This window comes from Phyllostomus discolor, chromosome 8, assembly GCF_004126475.2.
Source record: "Phyllostomus discolor isolate MPI-MPIP mPhyDis1 chromosome 8, mPhyDis1.pri.v3, whole genome shotgun sequence".
Lineage (NCBI taxonomy): Eukaryota > Metazoa > Chordata > Mammalia > Chiroptera > Phyllostomidae > Phyllostomus > Phyllostomus discolor.
The window spans coordinates 17,550,420-17,575,458 of NC_040910.2; positions in this window are offsets into that span (position 1 = coordinate 17,550,420).

Here is a 25,039-nt window from a genome sequence, read left to right on the forward strand (position 1 = left end):
ATGATTTATCTTATATTTATGAACATTAAGATATAGTAAAATCTTTCCTTTGAGGTCACGGAGGAAGCGGAAGTAGACAAAATTCTACCCCCACTCGTAGACCCACTGGCAGCAAATGTCTGGACACTTTTGAATTGCAGATCTGCGTGTTCCCAGTCTTTAAGGATGTATGACTGCTGACATCCGGAATCAGAGTATTCCGTGCAGAAAAGGAAAAAAAGTCCATGATAAAAAGATATTCATGTGGTTTTTCTGGAAATTGTTCAGTTCAATATTAGCTCCCTAATACTGAGGCATAACCTGTTTTTATATGCCTCTCTTTCAGTCTTTACAATTTTTATTTCTAAAAAAATTTAATTCTAAAAATACAGCCGTTTCTACAAACCTCAAAAGCAGATGATTTATTAATGAGATTTGCGTACATCCTTTTAAAGAATGCTGGTAACATCACATTTCATTGCTGTGCTGAAATTTATTCTGAGATAGTTCATCTTTTGTATCTAATAGGTATATGGGACTCGCCTCGTAAGCTTGAGGAACTCAGCAGTTATGTGGGGAAGCCCACGTGAGAGAAACCGCAATAGCCACTAGAACGGTATGTGGCCTCTCCTGCAGGACCTGAGGGGATCTCCAGCCACCAGTTTCATAACTGCAAGGAAATGGATTCTGCTGACGACCTGAATGAGCCTGGAAGTGAATTCTTCCCCAGACAAGCCCCCAGTTGAGATGCAGCCTGGACAGCACAGTGAATGAAACCTTATGAGGCCCTGAAGCACAAAGCACATTCAGCCATGCCCAGGACCCTGGCCCACAGACACTGTGAGATAATAAATGTGTGTGCTGTTTCAAGCCACTTAACTTGTGATGATTTGTTACACAGCAATAGGAAACTAACACAACTTCCAATGGCTTTCTCTCTTAGAGTAAAATCCCAATTCATTTCCACAATCTGGCCCCTTGCCACACCCATAACTTCATCTTCTTCCATTTTCACCATTGCACACTTTGCTTTAGCTACGATGTTCCTTTGCTTGTCACAGCTGACAAACTTGCCGCTGACTCAGGTCCTTCGAACATTCCGTCTGGAGTGCTGTCCCCAGATACCACTTAGCTCACAGCTCACCTTCTTCAGGTACCTATTCAGTGATTATTCTGTGGGCCCTGGCCAGTGTGACTCAGTTGGTTGGAGTGTTGTTCCATAAACCAAAAGGCTGAGGGTTTGATTCCTAGTCAGGGCATATGCTTAGGCTGTAGGTTCAGTCCTCAACTGGGGCACATGAGAGAGGTAACTGATTGATGTTTCTCTCCCTCTCATTCTTCCCCTCTCTCTAAAATCAGTAAGTACGTCCTCAGGTAAGGATTAAAAAAGAGAGAGAGAGGGAGAGAGTGATTACTTTGTTGGTCACACCTTCCCTGGAAAAAAAGTTAGCACTTCCTACCCTTACCCAACATGCATTTCCAACAGGTCTGCTTTGTCTTCTCCACAGCCCTCACGTATCACCACCTGACATATATTTATTCATCCATCTGTTTATTGTGTTTTCCCTGTACCAGAATGTAAAGTCCACGGGGCAAAGACATTGTTTTGTTAACTGCTGTTAAACTATGTATGTGGAACATTCAATGAATGAATAAATGCTAAATAAATAAGCTAATGAATAAACTGGCTAATTAATGGGACTACTAAGATATTGAAGAAATTAGAAGTTAATAGACATGAAGTGTAAATAGAATGACTTAATGTGGAGATAATTTCTATCTAGTAAATGGAACAGAAAAAGCATTCAGAGCTATAATAAATAACAATTTCCTATTTTTTCACGACCCAGGTAGAAAAAAATAATACAATTTTTTAAATCATGGAAATTAGACTAACTTTACAATTTTTCAGAGCAACTGCCAGAAGACAATGGAAAAAATGACTAACTATTCAAGAGGAAGAGAGAGTAACCTTAGAATTTTATACTCATTCAACTACTCCTTTGACATTCAGGCAATTAACTTAATAAAGCTCACAAAGTCACATGAAATATAATCTCTACAATAGCTTCATGAAAAGCGAAATTCTGCCAATTAAGAAATGGATGAAATAAGGGAGTCAGAAGCAAAGATGACTAGATAAATGTTGGTGGGCACTGAGTCACTTTAGATAATTTTTAAACAACTAAAGCAATACATAAGAATATATAATTTCAACAATTTAAACTTTGACAAAGAAACATAATATAACCACCAAGACCAGGAGAAAAGAAGTAGAAGCAAAATTGCAACTTATCTATTTTATAATGAAGTAGTGTAATATCATTTAAATGGAATAAAAACTTAAAAGAATACAAAACACAGTGGAAACAAAGGAAGAAAAGAACAAAAATATATGGAAAACATAGAAAACAAAGAATGATGGGAGCTTAAACCCAAACATATCAATAACATTAAATGTAAATTATATCAATACTTATAATTTAAAGGCAGAAATTGTCTTACTGGATTAAAGCAATAAAATAAAATAAAATATAAGGGCAAATAGATTTTTTAAAGAATAGAAAAGATATATTTGCTAACATTAATCAAAATAATACTGAAGTTGTTATATTAATAGCAAAGTACATTTTATAGAAAATAATATTATCAGAGATAACAGAGTCATTTCATTGTGATAAAAAAAGTCAGTTTATCCAGAGGACATATCAATCCTTAACATTTATGTACCTAATAACAAAGCTTCAAAGTCCATTAAGCAAGAATCAATAGAACTAGGAGGAGAAATCAATAAATTCAAATATTATAGTAAGAGATTTCAACACACATATCCTAATAAGTAATATAATACATAAAATGGCAGAAAATCATTAAGAATATGGAACACTTGAATAATACTGCCAACCAACTTAATCTAATTGACATTTATATAATGTTTCAACTGAAGACATATTCTATTCAAGTGCACTCAGAACAATTACTGAGGTAGATCACATTCTGGAGAATAAATTTCTCTCAATAAATTTAAAAGACTAACAACTCATACAAAATATGTTTACTGACAACAACAGCACCAAATTGGAAAACAATAACAGGAACATAGAAAACCCCCAAATGTTTGCAAACTAAGTGGCACTCTTCTAAATAACTCAAGTTGTCAAAGAAGAAATCAAAAAAGAAATTAGAAAACATTCTAAACTAAATAAAGATGATGACACAATACACTAAAATTTGTGGAATTCAGTTAAAGTAGGAACTACAGAGAAATATGTAGCACTATATGTCTACATACTAGGTAAAAAGTTCTCAAAAAAATTATCTTAGCATCTACCCTACAAAAAAAAAAATAGAAAAACAATAATGAATTAAACACATGATAAGCAAGAGAAAATAACAATAAAGATCAAAGTAAAAAGCTTTGTTATAGAAAACTGAAAAAAAATAGATGAAAATCAATAAAATCCAAAGCTGGTTCTTTATAAAGAGCAATACAATTGATAAGCTCATAACCAGACTGATCAGCAAAAAACAAAAAGAGACATGATTTACTAATATCAAAATTGAGAGAGGTGATATTACTTAGGTTACTATATAAATTAAAAAGTAATAAAAATATTATCAAAATCTTTATGCTGACAAATTAAACAATTCAGATGAAATGTATGAATTCTTGAAAGACACAAATTACCAAAATTCACTCAAGAAAAAAAAATAACTGAATGGCAAGAAAATCTATTTAAAAAACTCAAATTTGTAGTTAAAAATTTCTCCAAAAAGAAAAGTCCTGGCTCAAATGTTTTTACTGGTGGGTGCGAGAACTCCAAGATGTAGGGTTAATTGGGGACCATCTTAGAGTCTCTCTAAGTCATAAATGGTATAGTGTGGTTTCATTTTAATAAAATTACTTCTCTCTGATTATCTGTCACTCACTTGATCTGGCTATTCATTCATCTATACAGAATAATCATTTAACAACGGAGGCTATTTCTGAGTGGGGATTTAGGCAATTTTCAGCTTTCTTCTTTGTAATTGTATATAGCATGGGTATGTATCATTTTTATAAAACATTCTGTTAGGATAATAAAATCATTATTCTTTTAGAAAATAATAAAGATTGAAGGCTCAAGTTAGCATAATGCCATGAAGGTCAATAAACAAGAGTATTTCATAAAGGATCAGATGATCCACAGTGATAAATTCCGCAGAAAGTGAGATGAGCAGGAGAGCTGAGTAAAGGCCACTTGGCTTAGTGCCTGGGGGACCAGTACAGCTCCTGCAAAATGGAGATGGAGACGCCAGATGCAGGGTATTAAGCAGTGAGTGAGTGCTGAGGCAGGGGAGAAAATAGCTTAAACCATTTATTTGAGAAATTAGGGTCTGAAAGCATGGCATCTATACTCCAGGGTAGCAATGAAAAAAAAAATGGGAAAATTGTTATATCTTTACTCTTTAAAAAATGATAACTGGGACACCTAAGGAAAGCTATCTAATTGATTTATGTAATTGTTAGAAAATATCAATGAAAGAATAATATCTGGCCAGCAACTACAAAAGGAGAGAATGTATTTTTGTCCTTAGGAGATAGGAGACCATTCTGGTTTCACAAAGGAGAGCAAGTGGGATTACACTTGTCCTAAAAGGAAGTGATTTTTTTTCCTACAAAATAAAATTGCTAAACAGGACAAGAAAAAAAGACATCTTAAAAACAGTCAGACAGAGAGAATAATGTGACCAAATTAGCCTTACTATATCATTAAGACTGTATATTCTTTACAAGAGTGCTTTGCATACATTACCCAAATAACTCAAATCTGCTTTACAAAATCTATTTATAGAATTTCAAATTGCTGTTCAAATACGTTCCTGTAGATGCAGTGGAAATCACATCTATAAGAGTAATTCTCCTCTACTTCACTTTTTAAACAAGGAAATCAGTAAACTAATTCCAGTAAATGTAAAAAATTGTCAGGTGTATCCTATTAAAATTCATGTCCTATTCATATTTTAAGATGACTTTTAAATTAACAAGTTATATTTAGACGCCTTTAAAAATACTCCTAAATGACTAGTAAATTTATAGTATCAATGAAAAGCTCCACTGTCGCATTATCATTTATCTATCTGAATCAATCAGAGTTTACCAACTGCATTTTCCCCAGGGACAGTTTTCAATGTAAGCATACCTTGGAGCTGAATTGAAAAGAGGCAGATGATTCCAGTGGTTTAGTCTACTACGTTTTTCTGCTGCAAGCTGACTGGAGAGAGCCAACTAAATCCTTTAAGTCCTTACTCCATATTGTTCACTGACAAAGCTTCCCTACGAGCCCTGGAATGTGTCCTCAGCTTATTTAATTACATTCACGCTATTATTCTATCTAGTCTTAAAACACAGAGGTGACTCATTGTATCAGTAGCCACATTTCTTCATTAAAGGGATGGTTGGAGTGATCAGCATTTTAGGCAGTGTGTCAGGATATACGGCTTTCTGGTCATTGATACGTCTCAGGTAAATATATGCTCAAATGTATTAATCACAGAAGAGGGCAGAAAGGACAAGAATTAAATCAAGAGATAAACATCTTAACCACATATCAATGTTGGAAAGTATATTTTTTACCACAAATCAAAATATACTACTGCAAAAAAGAGCCAGTGATTTTTTAAAAATATATACCTCATCAAACCAATAAGGTCCTTTGTACCAATTATTCCTAAGTCACTATATTACCTTAGACTAGCCATATTAGAGTGTCATCTTAATCATTCAGAAAATATACAACTTTGCATTCAATAAAATTTAATTTTTTTCATCTTCTATCATTGTTTAATATTCTAATATCACTAATTTTGCATTCCCAACCTTCCACAAAGAAATTTGAATCTCTTTCTCTAACAAGTTACAGAAAATAAAATAAAAAGTTGAGCTCAATAAAAGGGAAATGTATAATAGATTCATGAAATTAAAAAGTCCAAAATAAAATACTTCAGGCATGGCTGGATGCAGCAATTTGAACTTTTCCTGGGAACTCACTGTGTCCCCACCTCTCAGTCCTTATCTAATCTGGTTCCATCCTCAGCAACAGCCCTACCTGCAGTGAGAAGATGGCTCCCCACAGTTCTAGGTTTATGTTGGCAGAGCCAGTACGCTCTCACTGCCTTCATTTTAGCAAAGGTCCGTGGATAAAGTGGCCTTGGCTCTGAAGGCCTCGGCATGGGCCACGTGTCCACCCTTGATTAAGTCACAGTGTTCTCTTTGGTCAGACGGGGTTACACCCTCCTCTGGAGATACACCTAAACTGCATGCACTGAAAATGAATGGCATCTAGTTCTCTAAAGAACACCAGAGAAATCTCACCAAAACATGAGAAAATGAATTTTTGGTCCCGGAAACTTGGGTTCTCAATAGCCAATGCCAATAGCCACATCATATACAGATCAAACTGTGGCTTCTGCAAAAACACTGTGATACTAATTAATATCCGTTGATTTGGGGCTGTCTGGAATTCATGCACTAAAATTCCCATCAGAGACTATTATTTTCTTCTGTGATAAAACCTGTCAGAAGAAAGTAACCAGGTTTCTTACTAAAACACTCTGTGTTCAATGTTTTTAACTTGAAGGAGGTGAAAACAAAAAAAAAAAAAGAGAGAAAAGCTTGTTCAGATTCACACCTATTTGCTGCACCAGCCCAATGGGTAGAACTTACGGCAGATGTAAAAGTATCTAATACATGCAAAAAGTACCACGAAAAAAAAGCAAATAATTAACTCTTGCTGATTCGACCAGAAAACCACTTTAGGAAGAGGTCTGTTTCTAGGATGCCTCATTCCTTCGCCCTTCTCATTTTCACATCAGAGACCTCTTGTTCCCCAACTACAAGTTCAGTTGTATGCCAAGGTTTTTAATCCTGAAGAATTTAAGGACCTCAGCTCTGCAGTTCTGTATTAATTCTGGTTTACAGTTGGCCGTTTACTGACCTGGCTCCCTGAGCCTTATAAGTGCATTGTGACTGCATTCCCCAAACTAAAGACCCCACGTGTATTGCAGTTCCAAGGTATGACCCCAACCCTGAATTACCTCCCTCTCATTCATTCATTCTTTCAATACATTTTTATTGAAAACTCAGCAGTTTCTACACATTGTGCTAGGTGCCATGGATACAGGCATCATCATTGTCCTCATGTTGACTGTTGCCTATTCCCAGACCCCTCTGATCCCTTGCTTTCCCCAGCCACACGGGAGGAGGGGGCCAGGGGGCGGCAGTCCCTCCTGATACCTGTCATCTGAATGCCTGCCCTCGCAAGTGGTCCAGGGGACAGAAATAGCAACCAGAAGTGATGTAATGTGTTTGAGCCCTCTCTATGTATGCCATAGCAGAATCTATCCAGAAATTAATAAATAATTGAGCGTTCACGCAATTTTTTTTGTTTAATACCCCAAGACAAAACTGAGAACAAAAAGTGTCTATTAGTCTAAGGTGTGCCTTGGGCTAAGGCTAGAGGCTCTGTGGCTTCCTCTTATGCCCTTTGGTATGATGTGTTGTTCAGCTACACCCCTCGGGTAATGCCCCCCTCTCTTCAACCTTCTAAACCTGGACCTCAGCCTTACCATCAAGGATGCCTTTTTGCTGCTCACATTAGAGTCCTCACTGGCCCGTTCAGTTCTGCCACTAAGAAGTGAATCTCTGCTGCTTACCAGATGGGAATTGAAGATGTCAGAAAGAAGAAAGCTATCTATTGTCCAACAAACTGGATAAGAATAGACCGATTACATTAGATTGATACTGAATACCAAGCTACACCTTATAATAATGCCTAACATACCAGACTTTAAAGATCTAGAAAGGACAGTCACATATATTATCTCAGCTGGAAATCTCAGAGAACCTCACTAAAGAGCTAGCAAGGCAAGCAAATGGGAAACAGAAACCCAGGTAGAAGTTTCTTTGCAAGCATTCTCAGCAAAAGTTGATCACGGAAATGTCTACCATATCTTCGGTAGTTACTAAAAAGCTTAACTGCATGATATTCTCATAAATGATCACCCCTATTAATTACAAATCATGGCATAGGCTGATTTAAACCCTTCATGGCTTCCCATTGTTCTTGGTACCAAGAGAAAAACTGCTTAGAAAGGCCAGCTTTGTCATGCACCTCTCCTTAAACCCCCAACAGTATACCCCCTTGGTTTTCTTCTTCACTTCTACTGTCCTGCCCTATATTTTTCTATCCTCACCCAAGGACACCCTCTTACTGCTTTTCAGGAAGAGAGAAAGGGAGAAAGAGGACATCAGTATGAGAGAGGAACATCAATTGCTTGCCTACCGTTTGCACCCAGACTGGGGTTGCACACACTCTGACCAGGGATTGAACTTGCAACCTTTCGGTTACAGGACAGCACTCCAACCAATTGAGCCACACCAGCCAGGGCTTCTGTCCTACATTTTTATCCCTAACACATCACACGTTCTTCTTCCTCAGGGTCTGTGCACTTGATCTCCCTTCTGCAATGTTCCTTCTTCATTGCTCGGTAGTTAATTCCTACTTTCTCTTTCCATCCCACCTTCAGCTTCTTCAGTTAATGTTGCTAGTGTAGAGCGGTGTTCTGTTCCTTCAGAGCAGTCTTCACAGTTGTAGCTGTACTTTCAATATTAACATATTATTTGAAAGCTCTCAGTGTTCTCTAACGAGTCTGTAAACATCAAGCGGATGAACTGTGTGCGTTGTGTTGCTTTGTTTTTACTCACAACTCAATCAACAGAACAATGTACTATTCACACAGAAAATCTCTCCCAATCCAGTAACTTCTCAAGGGGTGGTGACATGTGTTAGTTGGTGGCAGCAAAGTCTTTGGCATCAGAAACACCTAGCTTCAAACCCTGTCTCCACATTTACTACCCCCACATCACTTTGGGCCTATTACCGACTCTCTGAGACCTTAGTTTCTTCATTTTTACAGCAGGAATAATGATCTAACCTAACCATACCATAGATTAACTCTGGAGTTAAAAAATCACATAGTAGGCAAACAAAATGAGCATGTCCTTCTCAAGACCCCCCACCATTCATATATACAATTTATATGCGGATGAAAAGGTGGATGATGTTTTGAATTTAATTAAAGAATACAGTCAGTAAAAGCATGTAAGTATAACCTTTCCTATGGATCGGGTACCATAAAAGGGTAAACTTGATTTACATGTATTCTCTGTTGCAAGAAACTCTGAAGTGTTAGTAGAACGAATAAATCACCTGCTATAACTTGGGCAAGTAATTAGATAATAACAATCTGGTCATTAAATTAAAGGATAAATTAATGACTAAGTGGAAGGATTGTTGTTTAGTTAAGGATGAAAATCTCCCGGGAACACAGGCTGAAATCGTAACAGAATACCAAAACTGAAAGTGAAACAACTATATGTCCCACTCTGAGATACCCCATGGGCGGGGCCAAGGGAAAACACACATGCCTGCACCCCAACTTCCCCTTAGTATCAGTTAAATAAACACCAAATGTAGCTCCTACACATTTGTGCTAATAAAGTCTTATGACCAGAGGTAAGTAACTCAGTTGTCTAATTTTAATGGTCTGTCTTTTAAATGTATCATCTCAATACTAACATGAACACAAATATGAATTTATACTCAATATTCTTGTATGTTACATTATTGACTTCATTTTAGAAAGAGCAATGGTTATTTTAGATAATCAAGCCCTCAATTATTAAAAAGCAAAGCAGTAAAAGTGCAGATAATTTTATTCAGGCACCAAAAATTCCAATAAAAGGATTAGTAATGAGGCTTAAGCTTCATATTTCATTACATACAAATAACTTCCATAGGTAACATGGCTGACTAAATTTTATTACTGTCTTTTGTTGTTTTTCTCCATTTTTCTTCCATTGACTCTAATTATCCTCTCTCACACCTAGAAATGTTTTTAATGTGCATTCTTCAGCCTAGCTAGCAGATGCCTGAGAATCCTAAAAGGTTCACTACACGTCAGAAACATAACCTCGCTTCAGATGATGTCCTTATTTCACACCACAGAGATGTTTTGCTGAAGAGCTGATAATAGAATAAGAAGCAAAACTCCAGAATCCCATTAGATAACTTGGGAACTGTCATTACTGCAAACTACACATTTCAACGATCGCACTGGAATCCTAAATCTTATCTCAACACAGAGATTAAACACCAGTAGAAAAATAAATATGGGTTGGGAACTAAAAGTTGTTTTGCCTTCCACAACATGAAGGGAAAAGGCATACACTGACTTCAGGAACAGCCTACCCAGAGACCAAACTGATGCAAACAGAATGCCAAGCAAAACCCCACTTTCTGCCAAAGGCTTTCCCCAAGAGGTGAGTAACATTTTCCATAAGCCTGTGAAAATTGCAGAATTGGTTTGGTAATGAAATACTCTTAGCGACCATTTAATGTATGATTTAACATTTCTGTTCTCCAGTGAATAGTGTAGGTTGCATTAATTACATCAGAGGGAAGCCCATATTTATTATTCAATCAAAAGAGTCATGGTATTTTTATCCACTTGAGAAAATTTGACCATATGTAATAATGAAACTATGCATTTTTAAACATTTGATAGTTTAAGACTGTTTATATAATTACAGTAAAATTCCATAAGATAAAAATTGAATGTAAAATTTCCAGGCTGCAGCACTTTGTATTATGGGATCCTAATTTCAGGGTTTTATAACTAAAGATGCCATACTGTAATTTGTATGAAGCTACATGTTTGGGCCAGCCCATGACTGGAAGATTAGATAGCCATGGGAAGAAAGTAAATTTTAAAAAATATTTTCTGTCCAGTTCTTCCCAAAATGCATCACAGGTGACTTCCAAACAATAGAAAATGTTAACATATCAGTAACCTCCACTTTTGTCTTTGACCTACAGTCACTTATGTTCTTCTACTATTATTGGTACTTGATACATTTATCAACAGAAGCCATAATTGGCTGCTATGTATTGCTGTTTGTAGTTTATTAGGTCATTTTCAGAGACGAGAAACAAGAATCAAACCAAGTTATGAAAAATACAAGCAATGCTGCAAAATCATAGCAAGTCAAGCAGCGCCGCCCTGGAGCGTTGTGGGGGACACAGTCTTCCAGGAGTTTCCGGCCACCGTGTGAAAGCAGGTTCTACACTGGGCCCCACGCATCTCAGCCTTGGAACAGTGCTGGCATGCGGGAGACTGCCCGGAAAAGACATATACACTGTCTGTATCCTTGATTGGGCATCTGTGACTTTGGAAAATTGAATTTCACATCCATCTTTCAGGAGGTCAGCCCAAACCCCTTGATAGAATTTCAGCCTAATTAAGAAGTGTGAAGAGGAGTTCGCATCTCCTTACTGATTCATGTAAACAATCCCCTGGCATAAACAGTATATACACCGGATATGAAAAGCTGGTATAAAAAGAAACTGGTACGAAAAGCTATCTTCTGACTCAGGAAAATTAATGAATACATAGCATTTATATCCAAACTCATCTAAAGAAACTCTAATTTGTTGTTCTTTTCTAGTTGTAAGCTCTAAGTCTTCAGGGTCACAGCTACCTTAGAGTCTCTTCCGTGCGGGAGAGGTAGGAAGCAGGAGATGAGACAGTTTCCTCTTTCCCTCTTCGCTCTCGGGCATCTGTTTCCCCGCCGCCTGTGTGTTCTTTCGCTTTGCTCCTCCTAGTGCCTCTTTCCTCTCATTTCACTGGCTTCCAACTCACCCCTATCCTTGTCTGCTTCATAACTACAGAAGCAGGCAAAGCTAAGGATTGGCCTAAGTAAAATTCATCTAAAGTATATATTGTTTTAAATAGGGATGTTATAAATTGGTTTTTAGTTTTTTAATTTGCCAGCACACAAATTTTCACAACAAAACTCTCCCATGATCTGTTACTTTTAATTATGGTTTCATGCTCGCAGGTTTTAAGATTTTGTCATTCAACAAGTAATTTTTGGGTCTGTCCAGTATTCAGTCCATGGCAGAATCCAAGAGGGATTTTAAAAAAAGGGAGGAAGGGACATATAAAATATTGAAACCTACTTTCAATGCTTCTGAAATGCTTTAAACAGCAGCAACAACAACGGCAAGGCCTAAACATTTAAATGACGTTCAAAATCCATGCTGCTGTTGAGGCAGAACAGCCGCCTAAGTACCAATGTTGATCTTCCTCCCTCTCAAATCCCACAAACATGAATCTTAAAATGCAGAAAAGGGAATATCATAACAAAAAGTAAATGAGGTCAAAAAACAGAGTGAAGAGTAAATTCTTACTAGTCTACCATACTCAACGGATTTAGAGGACACAGGACGAAGATGGGATTGCTGTGATGACAATGTGTGATGAGGGTCTATTTTCCTCAAGGGAGAACCCAGACAGGGTCTAACAGTACAAGCCAGAGGCATGGAAGGCAAGAGTATGTTGAGCAGCACTAATGGGGGTATCTGAATAAAGGACCTAGTATTGAACAGCTGGGTAAGTCCCTCCCACTTTTCCTTTCAGGCATCTGGCAGACACACCACATGACACAACCCATCTCCAAAGAATTGAAATGATTGTTCTTGGAAGGGCTAAACTCTAAAGGAAAACATGAGGCTGCCTCCTACATTGTTTTCATCTTAAATTCAAACATATCCACCAGTCAACATGCCTGCTCAAGTACATGCATAGTTCATACTTAACTCTCTCACTCAGGGGAAACAGAGATATACAACAGCCAGGGGAAGCTATGCCAGTGAGCTACGACAAGCAAACTTCCCCAGTAATAAGGAAGAATGAAAAGCAATGCCTTACTGGGAATTCGAGGAAAATCAGTAGCACTAAACACAGTTTCCAAAATTATCACATCCATAAAATAAAAATAGGCTTCTGTGGGGGAAAAGGAATAATTAGAGAACAAGATTTAAGTGAAATTAAACGTATAATTTCTGAAATTAAATTTAAATGAAAGAGCTATCAGGTAAAGTTAAGAAAATCATGGAATAAAGAATGATACTAAATTAAAAAGTTAAGATAGAAATAGATATATAAACATAGAAGTAAATATTTCAGCCTTTATTGTTCTTTAGAAAACAATGTACAGGATATACCAGACAGTGAAAGACAAATACCTACGATGTCACCTATAAGTGGAACTTAACCAACAAAACAAACAAGCGAGCAAAATAGAACCAGAGACATGGAAGTAAAGCACTGACAGTGGCCAGAGGGGAGGGCTGAGGAGGGGGGGGGTAACAGGGGAAAGAGGGGGAAGGGGCAAGCAAAGGAACACGAAGAGAGGACGCATGGGCATGGGCAATGGGGGAGGACTGACTGTAAGAGTGGGCGAAGGGTGGGGTGAGCAACGGGGAAAAGGTCGAACAACTGTAACTGAGCACAAATAAATAAATAAATATTTGTAACATATTCTATTAAAAAAGAAATTAATAATAGTAATAATAATGTTTTAAAACAACAAAACCTGCAAACAGTCAAGCAACTCATAACCAGGAGATTATATATTCAATAGAGGCAAGATACCATGGTCGAAAAGATGGAGTATTCTGGAGATGAACTGAAACTCTAAAAGAGAACTAAAGGAAAATTCTAAAACTGGAGAATTGAAACTGGTCATAGACAAAGAGCAGATGGACAACATTTTGATTTATTTTGAACATCGCCTTTTATTCTCAAAACTCCGGCTTTGGATTACTGATAAATCATATGGTCACCCTAGGTATTAAATATGGAGCTGCGGCTTCTGACCTTCCAGGTTTGATTTTGCCAAATCGGTATGAGTGAGATCATGGATTTCCTCAAAGGTAATATATCTGTAATCAAGACAAAAACTCGAAAGTGGTAGGCAGCCTCTGAATTCCAGTGCAGTTGTCTATTTCCCACTGATGTGATTAGCCAAGGATGTAAGTTAGCTTGCTCTTCTACCCACATATGCTGTTCTATAAGAACAAGCCTAACAACTTCCAAAATAAATATATTTCAGAAGCTTTATAATTTAGAGCAAGCTTAAAAAAATAGAAACACCTGCTTAAGCTAAAATATTTTTCAAGCCTACCAAGGACACTACACTGCATTATCCTTGCCACATAGAAAAACACAAAGAGAAAAATACATCTCTGAAAAAAAAGTACTTCTTTCAATCAAGAGTTGCAGAATTGCTTTACTTAATAATTTTGAGATCTCTTTGCTTTTGCAATAATTAGTCTCATAACCCTGATTATCTATTCCCTGAAGTTTAAAATAAAAATAGATTAATTAAATTGCTTTCTTCTAGTTAATGGACATTTAATGAATAATGTTTAATTGAATTAAACATGTGTTTAATTGTTTAAGCATTAAAAAATTTGCAATTGGTGAAATACAATCACATTTTATATGTTTTATGTTTCTAATACAGCTTATCTGATGTTAAGGAACTATATTCTCCTTCCTAAAAGACTGAGATATATATGACACAAAACATAACACAAATTCCAAGCAAAAGTACAAAGGCATATCTCCATACCACTCACACACATTTCACATATTTCAAAGTTGCAAGTTTGTTTTTGCCCTTTTCCCATTTCTCTTTCTTCCCTCCTCCCCCAGCTCCTGCATCCTTTCTTCCCAAACCAGGTATCCCGTGTCCTTATGCCATGCTTTGGATATCCGAAGGAAACCCACTTTAGTGCCTTCTGATCAGCCTTACACACACTGAAGAACCCCAGGAACTGCACTTCCCCTTCCCCTCTTTCTGATCCCCTGTTAAAACTTCCATTAGCAGCCCTGGCTGACGTGGCTCAGTGGATTGAGCACCAGCCTGTGAACCAAAGCTGTTGCTGGTTCGATTCCCAGTCAAAACACATACCTGGGTTGTGAGCCAGGTTCCCAGTAGGGGGCATGCGAGAGACAACCAATTGATGTATCTCTCACACATCGGTGTTTCTCTCTCTTTCTCCCTCCCTACCCCTCTCTAAAAATAAATAAATAAAATCTTTATTTAAAAAAAAACTTCCATTAGCTAGAGGAAAGCAACTTAATTTAACTAAGTCATATTAGATTGTGAAAGATTGATTAATAGACTACTTAACCTTCCCTGGGATATTTTTATTTTAAAAGACAACACTATAACCTAAGGGAATCTGTAATAAGCAGAATATGAAACAGTTCAACAAAGTAGGAGAAAATATATACCAGGAGTCTTCTTTCAGGGAGATATGTTTTGATAGAAGGTCCTTTTGGGTATCCCTTTTAAATTATCCCTGTTGATGGCTACCTACTCAGCCTCAATTCCTGACTAAAAAAATAAAACGTCGACTGAAATGCCCTTTTCCAGTTTTATCAGTGCACAGCAAAGTACTCTCAAAGGAAGGCATTTGACTTTGAAACAGACTTCAGAAGTCGAAGTATAGTTTATTACTCCTTTGGGTGAACTGAGAAATACAAATGCTTCTTTTAACTTGGAGTCAAATTCCCAGCAGGCAAACTTAAACACCAAATATCACCATGACAAAGGTCAAATCCTTTGTCATTTGAAAATGACCAGACAGGTACTCTTTTTTGATTAATTACATGTTTTATAACTTTTCATTGGAAGATGGGAATGGGCACCAGCAATATATAATATAACCCCGTATTGCAAAGATGCAAGTGACACTATAATGGCAGCAAGGGGCCTCACAAACTTCATGGTCAAATTCAGCTTCTCATCTCATCTGTCCTTCCTTCATCTAGATCATCTACACACACACACACACACACACACACACACACATCTCAAGTAACAGCAAAGACTCTAATTCTCCAAATACTATTTATAGACTATCCTCTTAAAATTTAGCTATATATCATCTAAATATTGTGAATAACATTGATATTAAAATGCTAGCATATCTTTATTGTTGATAAAATAGATTAGAAGTAATTACAATTCCCTTCTTGTTTTGATTGACAATGGTTTTCCCCCCCTCTTATCCCAGGTATAAAATGCACAGAGAAGAAACAGGGTGTTTCTTGGCCTCCAGGCTGATTGATGTAAATTGAAACGTATCCTCTGCTCTGACCAATTATTAATGTTGCCTTCCCCTGTAACACGGTGACAGTGCAGACCTCTGTAGTGGTGATAAAAGCCTCTAGCATTTTTCTTTGTAGTAACAGTTATAAAAATCAGCAACCAGGAGTAAACTGCATTACTATTTCAGAGTTCTAAGCATATTTATGCTTAAGTTTCAGGCAATATTTAGCTCCTGGTAAACTTTTTCATGGCATTCAAATACACTTCGTCTTAATTTTCAAAATTCACGTGCATGGCTGGATAGAAAACTACCACACAAGAAAGACAATACCTACACCACAAACAATACATTTTAACGAATTTTTTTTTCTTTTAGCCTCCCAAAATAAATTTTTTTTACAGCTAAGGAAACTTCAGCTGTACCAGACTCTGGTACATCATTAGTTTAAGACCTGTCTTCTGAAAGTTGGTTTCCCATTCAAAGGCATAGCTCCCCATTCCAAGGCACACTTGAGGAGGGTGTTCCAGGGCAATGCAGCATATTGAACAAAAGTGTCTAATTTGACCTTTTTTAAAAAGACCTGAACCTACAAGAATGGAAAGATCAGGAGAAAAGACAACGGCAACTAAATTTTGGAAGGTGAAAAGCAGGTGCTCAGGTACTAGTTGAATTATTGGACTCAGGAAAGCTCAATCTGATGTGGGCAGTGGGGAAAACCACGAACTAACTAGTTACATGAAAGATTCCCCCAAATGCTCAGCAACTAAGAGCACCAGCTTCGCTGGAATGAGGAAAAGGGGAGGCAGGCAGGTGGGAACCTAGAAGAAGAAGGATTGGATAAAAGCTCTTTGAGAATTGGTTAGATGCCTATATGTCTTCCCCTACTCCACTTTGCTGAGTGTCATCTGTCACCCCTCCCCCCTTCCACCGCCACCACTCCCACGGAAGTCTGGGGAAGGTAAAACAGAGGGTCTTTGAATTGGGAGTATCCCAAGCAACTAAGGACATGGGGAACCTACTGAGAACAAAGGGATTAAGTAACTATGCATATACGGGATGCAAAGTATTGAGCTGTCTTCCCTCCACCCCACACAGCCTCTTTCATTAGTGCCCGAGCCTGGCAGATGGAATTTTCCCTCCAGAAAGGAGATCAGAGCACATTTCTTTAGGGAGTCTGATCAACCCAGCTAATGCCCCAGCCAAGTTTCCCACAGGACAGCTCAAATGCTTAGAGGTTTCAAGCAGATTTTTAATTCTCTACTTAGGGTAGAAGGGTCAAAGCAACTTATTTATAAAGCAACTTGCTAGACATGGAGACTAACAAGAAGAAATTTTTTTTTAAATCAGAGTAATAAGTCATGATATTTATAATACAAAAGGCCAAAATGCTGCAAATAAGGAGAATTCAAAAAAAAACAACCAAAAAAAAAGAACTTCCAGAAACTAAGAGGAATGATAGAAGAAATTTGAAATCAGTATAAGGGTTAGACGATAAAATCTGGAGGAATCTCCCAGAAATAAATCAAAAGGACAAAGAGATTAAAGAAAAAAGGAGAGGAAAGAGACAAAAGTAGGAGACCAGTCTAGGAGATTCAACAAATGGAAAGCAGGACTTCCAGAAAACAAAGAAAATCATCAGTAAAATAATGCAAGAATATTTCTTCATCCCTCTAACCAGACCAGTTCAAGTTTGGGAGAGAATTAAACTGGGTGCCCTTCAGTGTCGTTTCTTTATCTGTTCAATTGCAAGTGGAAAACACTAGATTGAAATAAATCTCCAAGCCAAATAGAATTTCTTTTACTTAAATTATTAGGATCGGATCTGAACCACCTTTATACTCAGCCCGAGCAAACTGATCCATATCTCCATAAGGAATACCTTTAAGAAATTCTTTTACTGGTTAGTCCTCAATAATGTTTTTCTCTTCATAGAAAAGCAAAGAAAGCAGCAGGTTCCAAAAATTATTATTCCAGAGTCTTTAGCACAGATTGCCTCCTGGATTTCTTGCAACCTGACAAAGTACAAAATCTGCTCTGACCCATTTAGAACCCCAAAGCTTCATTACAAACCTCCCAAGAATTGGAAATCTGCAATTCATTAGGAGCATGCTGGGATCCACAGGCTTCGTGAAGGAGTTGCCTGAATGGTAGGAGGCGCTGAAAAGAACCTTCTGAATTCAGATTTACATTTCTAAAAATAAACAGGAGGATCTTTTGATAAGCTTACCACACAGAAAACTAAAAAGAACCTAGGCCCTAGGTTCTTTAATACTCGTTAGAATAAAACCTTTTGCACATTACCCAAATTTCTCAAATACACAGAATGATGTTTTAAAATTGCAAGACATTCCAAGAGGAAATATTGAAGTGCAAATCTCCATCACATACTGATCAAGCAGTTTCACTCCAAAATGTTAATTTATGTTGATATTTCCATATTAGAAATCATGTTGGAAACCTGTGACTTCCTCTCCTCGAAAACATATAATTAGCTATTCTACACTGGAAACAGCTCCAGAAAACGATCTCTTATCACCAGAATTTTATTCCCAACCTGTTCTAAAAGAATAATTCAGTTTTTATCAAGCTAATTATCTTAATTAAGTCTAAAGAGTAATTATTAAAGATGGACAAAGTGATGTTTTTACACTTAATCACTCCAAAAGAATAGACTGATAATATTTTTGAGTATGGGTTCTTAACTCTGTAGTAGCTTTTTCATAACACTCCACAAATATCAACCAGGTGCCAGAATGGTTATTCTAACAATCACTGTTCACCTCTGTTCCATCTGACTTAGGCACAGTTAAGAGTCATTTCTCTGAATAATATTTTTAATCTATCTTTTTGGTCTATCATTAGCATTTGGCCCAATGGACAGAGACCATCAATAGTTTAAAAAATGCATAATGCTCACATATATCCTATACATTACCACTTTAGGATCTGAATCATATGACGACAGTTAAAATCTGGGGTTTTTCTCATGTCTTATTTAATATGTATCTTTCAAGAATTTAAATGTCTGTGGCCAAGGACACTTTAAAAATCCACATCTAAACAATGCAACTTAGAGATGGAGCTAATTAAAAAAAAATTGAGTGTCCTACTCTTTGAAAATAGCGTGATTTTATTTTCCCTTTTTAAGAAGCCTCTTAAAGAACCTCTGGTCCCTGCTGACTGCAGTCACGACACCTCGGTATTGATGCTAAATGTATTTAATCTGGCAAAATTCTTCAACTTTTCAATGGTAAATTTTAAGAAGCCTAAATAACTAAGACAACTCACAAAGCTTCATGGGAATACAGTTTATAACTGAGGATGCAATGCTACCTAAAGTCAGCCATTGGCCAGAAGGAGTATTTTACACATAATGAGGAATATTAGTAACCTCCACCTTAAAAGTTTTACTATTGAAGCCATTTGCTTTTCTTCCTATAAGGCAGAGAACTGCAAGAGCTAACAGACATTCCCTTTCCTGTCTTATAAAACAGAAAACACTGTCAACTATATATTTCACCATCAGTAAGTAAAGAAATCTATAATTTTGTCAAATTCTAAGGAAATGTATTTCTTGGACAAATTCCATGAAAAAAAGTGTCTGGCGTAATAATTTTTTGAGAGAGAGAAAGAGAACCATCGATTTGTTGCACTCAGTGGTTGTTTTTTGTATGTGCCCTGACCAGGAATCAAACCCACAACCTTGGCACATCCAAATGATGCTCTAACCAACTGAGTTACTCAGCCAGAGCTTGCAAAATAATTTAAAAGCTTTTCAAAAAATGAATTCATGCTATTTAACTACTTACCATTCTGCCTTAGCTCCAAGAAACTTCTAGAAACAAATTCACTGCCTCAAAATTATGATCATATCAGTTGCTTAAGAATACTTAATTCCTGTATATTTCCTGCATTCTTTTTCCCCATTGGTTATCCAACTTCACATTGTTTTAAATTCTTAAAAACCAATGCCAAGTAAGTAGTGAATAACAAATAGTTCTCTAGATCCTGCCAACCATGCGATTATGCCCTGGTTCTCACCTACACCTCTTTCCATTAGATACCAAAAGAATTCTAGAAGTAGAATGTTTCCTTGTGATGTACTAGAAAGCGATTGGTTGTTACTCTCACACTGCTTACATCAAGATGAGCTTTTCTGTCCCAGACAAGAATACGGTCAGTTTCAACTCCTTTAGGGAGAACACCAAATCCGACCACAGAAAATAGTGCCAGACCTCACAGAAAAGACTCTGCTTGTAACAAGTAAGATTTAAAAGAATCAATAAAAGTTGACTAAAGGGGAAACATGCCTTATGTTTTACTTCTTAAAATACGTCATGTCAATGTGAATGTTGAAAGGTGTAGTCATCTGTGATGATTAAAACTTCAGTATTTATAAATGCCAGATATTAAACTAAGATTTAATATCTGAAAAGATTTGATCATTCTCAACATTGTATTCAAGTCCAACATCAAATGCAAAACTATCGAATATTGCGCAGTTGCCAGACACAGAATATTGAAATAACATTGCAGCTATATCAAACCGGTTGGCTCAGCTTTCCTGAGCTTAGTGGCAAATGGACTACATACTGCAATGTGTACCTTATTTTAACAGACACACTGATGTCTTCAAGATGAATGTATCTTGAGGTGCGTCATTCTTTCTTCCTGTCTGCATGATCGATGTCAAACAGTGGTTCTACATTAGGGGTGATTTTTACCCCCCTGGGAACATTTGGCAATGTCTAGAGACATTTCAGGTTGTCACAACTGACGATAGTTGCTACTGGCATCTAACTACTTCCAAAGAACAGGGCAGGCCCCTGACCGCCACCACCCGCTCACAACAGAGAATTAGGCAGCCCCAAAATGACAATAGCAGGAAGGCTGAGAAACCTTGCTACAAGGACTAATGCTCAGAAGTTCTTAATGTGTTGTGCCTCAGGTTGCAATAAAGAGCCTCAGTAAGCAAGGAGAAAGGAGAGCTCAGACTGACGCATAACAGCTTCTATGGTCAATTTAACCCTGGAAGTTATTTCACATTCTGGCATTCAAAGCCCATATTCATTAAGCTTTCATTCTAGCCACGTCTTTTCATTCATTCAATAATCTCTATGCCATTCCAGACCAGTGCTGGAAGATTTCTCTGTATCATTAAAATTAAGCACAATTTTTTTTTAAAAGCCCTCAGGGTCATGTGTATTGTGAACAAAAGCTCAAAGAGAAGCTAATTAGAATAAATTTTATTAGCTACTAGTTCTTCAATGTTCTTCCTTTAAACCGTTTAATTTTTACTCCCCAAATGAAGCTGACTATTCACCTGCAGTTTTCATGTTTTTATTATAGTTCTGACATTTCTCTGAAACTTCAGCACTGACCCACAAAGAGAGATGCTCTAAAATACAAATCAGAAGTCCTATGTTAAAAAACTAAATAGTGTCACAATACAAATAACAGAAGCTGAAGTTCTCTGATCAGATGCCTTTTGTAAAATATGAAATAGCAGACAAACTTCAAGCTATGCCTCAAATGTACAGGCTTCCAAGCTATTCAAATATAAAACAAGCACTAACAAATGGGCAACCTTGTGCATTGCAAGGCTAATAAATCACAATCACCAAGGTAAGTTAACTGCATTTCCAGTGGGTGCAGATTTATCATCAGGGGCCTGATAATCATGCAACCACTAAAAAAAGCAATGTGTTTTCCATGACCTTGGTCATAATTCACCAACACCGACTTATAACTTTTACTATTATGTCATGCTGAACACGCTCTAAAAAATATTTCAGGATTTTTGGGCTTTTGAATATGTTCACTTGGTGATTTTTTTTAACATTAGAACTCAGCATAAAACTATAAACATCTGATACCTGATAAATGGTACAGTGGATTAACCTAGCCAGTTGGCTCAGTTACTTAGAGCATCATCCCATATACCAGAAGCCTGTGGGTTCAATTCCCCATCAGGGCACTTACCTAGGTTGCGGGTTCGATCCCCAGTGGGGATGTATGGGAGCAACTGATCTATCTCCCTCTCTCCCTCAAATCAATAAATGAATCCTTGGCTAAGTATTAAAAACAAAACTGAAGAAAAGCAGGGCTTCAATGTTTTAGAATTTTTCTAAAACTACAAAATTGGCTTGAAGCTTAAAGTTACTCCAAATGAGGAGCCTCCAAATCCCCACCCTGTCGGCAATGACTGTATCTCTTACATCTGGCAATTTGTTTAGTTGAGTTCCCCACACCAGGCTGGTAATAAAGCAAGCAGAAATGTCATCAAGGTTAAAATAAAGTCAGGGAAGCTTGCAAGCATTCCATTCTGTAAGTAGTTTTATTTTGGTCTTCCCAAGTGAAGAAAGGCCTGGCTGCCATAAATGTTTCCAGAGAGGGGGGACGTGCTTAAGAGATGCTGACATCTTTCTAGGCTTTTCAGAGGCTAATGGAGACAACTGCAAGTCTTTCCAAGAGCACCAGGCGGACGAAACAGAGGGCAGCTGTTGCAACAACAGACCAGTCAAGGTACATTCACCAAACTCACACCTTGGCTCTCTCGAGTTTAGAATGAGGCAGAAGAGACGTGATGAAATTTTTTTTATATTTAAGTAGAGATTTTTTTTTTTGTCTTAGGACAATGGGCCAAGTATCCACAGGAAAAAGTCCTGAAGAAGGATACGATTTGAGAAACTGCTTAAAACGGAAAGCTTCCCTAAGAATCCTGATTGGATTCTTTCCTGGATGTAGTGGGTTGGCCAAAAAGTCTGTTTAGTAATTTCCATAAAATAAAAGACACATTTTTCATTTTTCATTAAGAACTTAATATTGATTTGAATATTTTGAGTGTGTCAGCTATCTCCTGCTATTGGCTTCTAGTGGGTAGAGGCCAGGGGTGCTGCTAAACACCTTCCAGTGCATAAGACGGTCCCACAACAAAGAATTATTTTGCCAAAATGGCAATAGTACCAAGAAGCTTCACAAACCACTTTTGACACATTTGATCAGTCCCAGCACCTTCTCCATACACTGTATAAATCTTGTTTTGTGTTTCAGTTGCATTTTTACCTTTCTTGAAATAATAAAGCATAACCCATTCAAAATGTTGTGTATTTTCTTCCATCTTCGGAATTAAAAAGGATGCACAAAAATTCACCAGTTTTGGTAAGTTTTTTTTAATGCATGCTGATATGACAACTGTCACAATACAATCTAACAAAATTGTTTCAAATGAAGCTAAAGACAGCTAAGCACTACTAGAGCCATTGTACAGAAAAAAATAAATGAACTTTTTGGAAAACCCAATATAACATCAGCTTGCTATACAATCAATCTCTCAGAGCCTCTGGTTTTGCTATTGTTTTTGTTTTGTGTTTTGCTTTAATTATGGTTTTGGTTTTAGGCTATAGAAAAGAGACTACAGAATCTATCTTCCAGAAAGATTATATGAGCTAATGTATGTAAAGAGACAGAAACATGTTATATGTGAAAACGTATGACATTGATTATCAACTCTCTGACAAAGCAGGTTATGGGGTCTACATGTCAGAAGACAAAGAGCAGACAGAAAGAGGGTGGGCAGGAGCTAGCATGCTGACTCCCACATACCGCGCTGGCCCTGAGTACTGAATATGGATGGCCCAGAAGCAACCACTTTGGCGCTTTTCTTACTGCTGGGTAGGAAATGAGTCCACTGGAAAACTTAAGATTCTAACAATAGTAGTAGCTGCTCCAGACACAACAATCTAATTGAGGTGGCTCTATCATTACCTGTTGGTATTCTCATCATTCTATAGCTGCAGGAACTAAGCACAGGTTAAAGAAATTGGGGAAATTGCCCAGATTATCGGCAGCAAATGGGAGGCATGGAGCCTAAAGATGTACTAGAACCAAAAGCCAGTGCAAGAGCAGGCAGCAATGGGCACAGTGTGGATTCTGCTCATGATGAGTCCTGGAAGCTGTGGGAGTGTCCCTTTGTGCTTGCAAGCTGGGTCTAACCCTTTTTCCAGACACACTTTCCCTTTAGCACCTACCTTCCCTCTCTGGGCCAGGATCTGATCCTCCAAGCAGGGCTTTCGGGAAAAACTCAAGTTTTAGCAGAGAAGCAAAGATGAACAGCAGGAGCACATTCCAGGAGAGTCAAGCTTGAATGAGTGAAATGGCTTCAAAAAGTACACAGCACCAGGCAAATAGCTGAAACTGTTTTTATTTTTTGCCATGTAATATCTGGGAGAGTGCAAAGGATTAAAACTGAAGAAGCCAACTTTGACATTAGCAGGAAGGACAAACACGAGGTCTGGAAACAGCAGTCAAAGCCAAGAAATTGGAAACTCAGGGATATACTCAGGAATGAATTAGAAAACCAGAAGCAAACACAGAGAGAAAGGAAAGAGTCCAGACATTTTGCCCTGAATGGGGGATTCAGACACACTAATGTAATGAGTGGAGGGGAGATAAAAACCCAGAGGCCAACCTTCAATCAGTGGGTGATGGAAGCCCATGAATTAGAAACGTGCACATGTTGCAAAATGATAATCATCATAAGGTTAATTAACTGCTCCTATCCCCTCGCATAATTATGATTTGTATGTGCGTGGTGATAACACTTAAGATCTACTATCCTAAAAACTTTCAAGTATACAATACAGTGTTAACTGTAGTCCCTCTACTGTGTAAAACAACAGCATGTTTAAAACAATACAGATGTCCCTCATTTTATTAGTCAAATTATGGTGTTTTTATAGTGTAAAGTTTTATTCATTTGTTTAGAAAATAAAGTGGATCAACATTTAGAGAGCTGTTTATAACATACTATTATTTCATTAGGCTACACAATAATTATTAACAACATAATATAATTTACATAACTGAATGCATTTATTAGTCTGGAAAGGTGTAACCAAAAAAGAAGAAAAAAAGTTTAGAAAAATAGAAACCATAGCTTATATGAATGATTGCCTATGAATGATTGGATTATGAATATTTTATTGTTTTCCTCATTTTGTTTACACAGTTTCTGATTTTTCTTTAATAAATGTGTTTTGCCCTTGTAA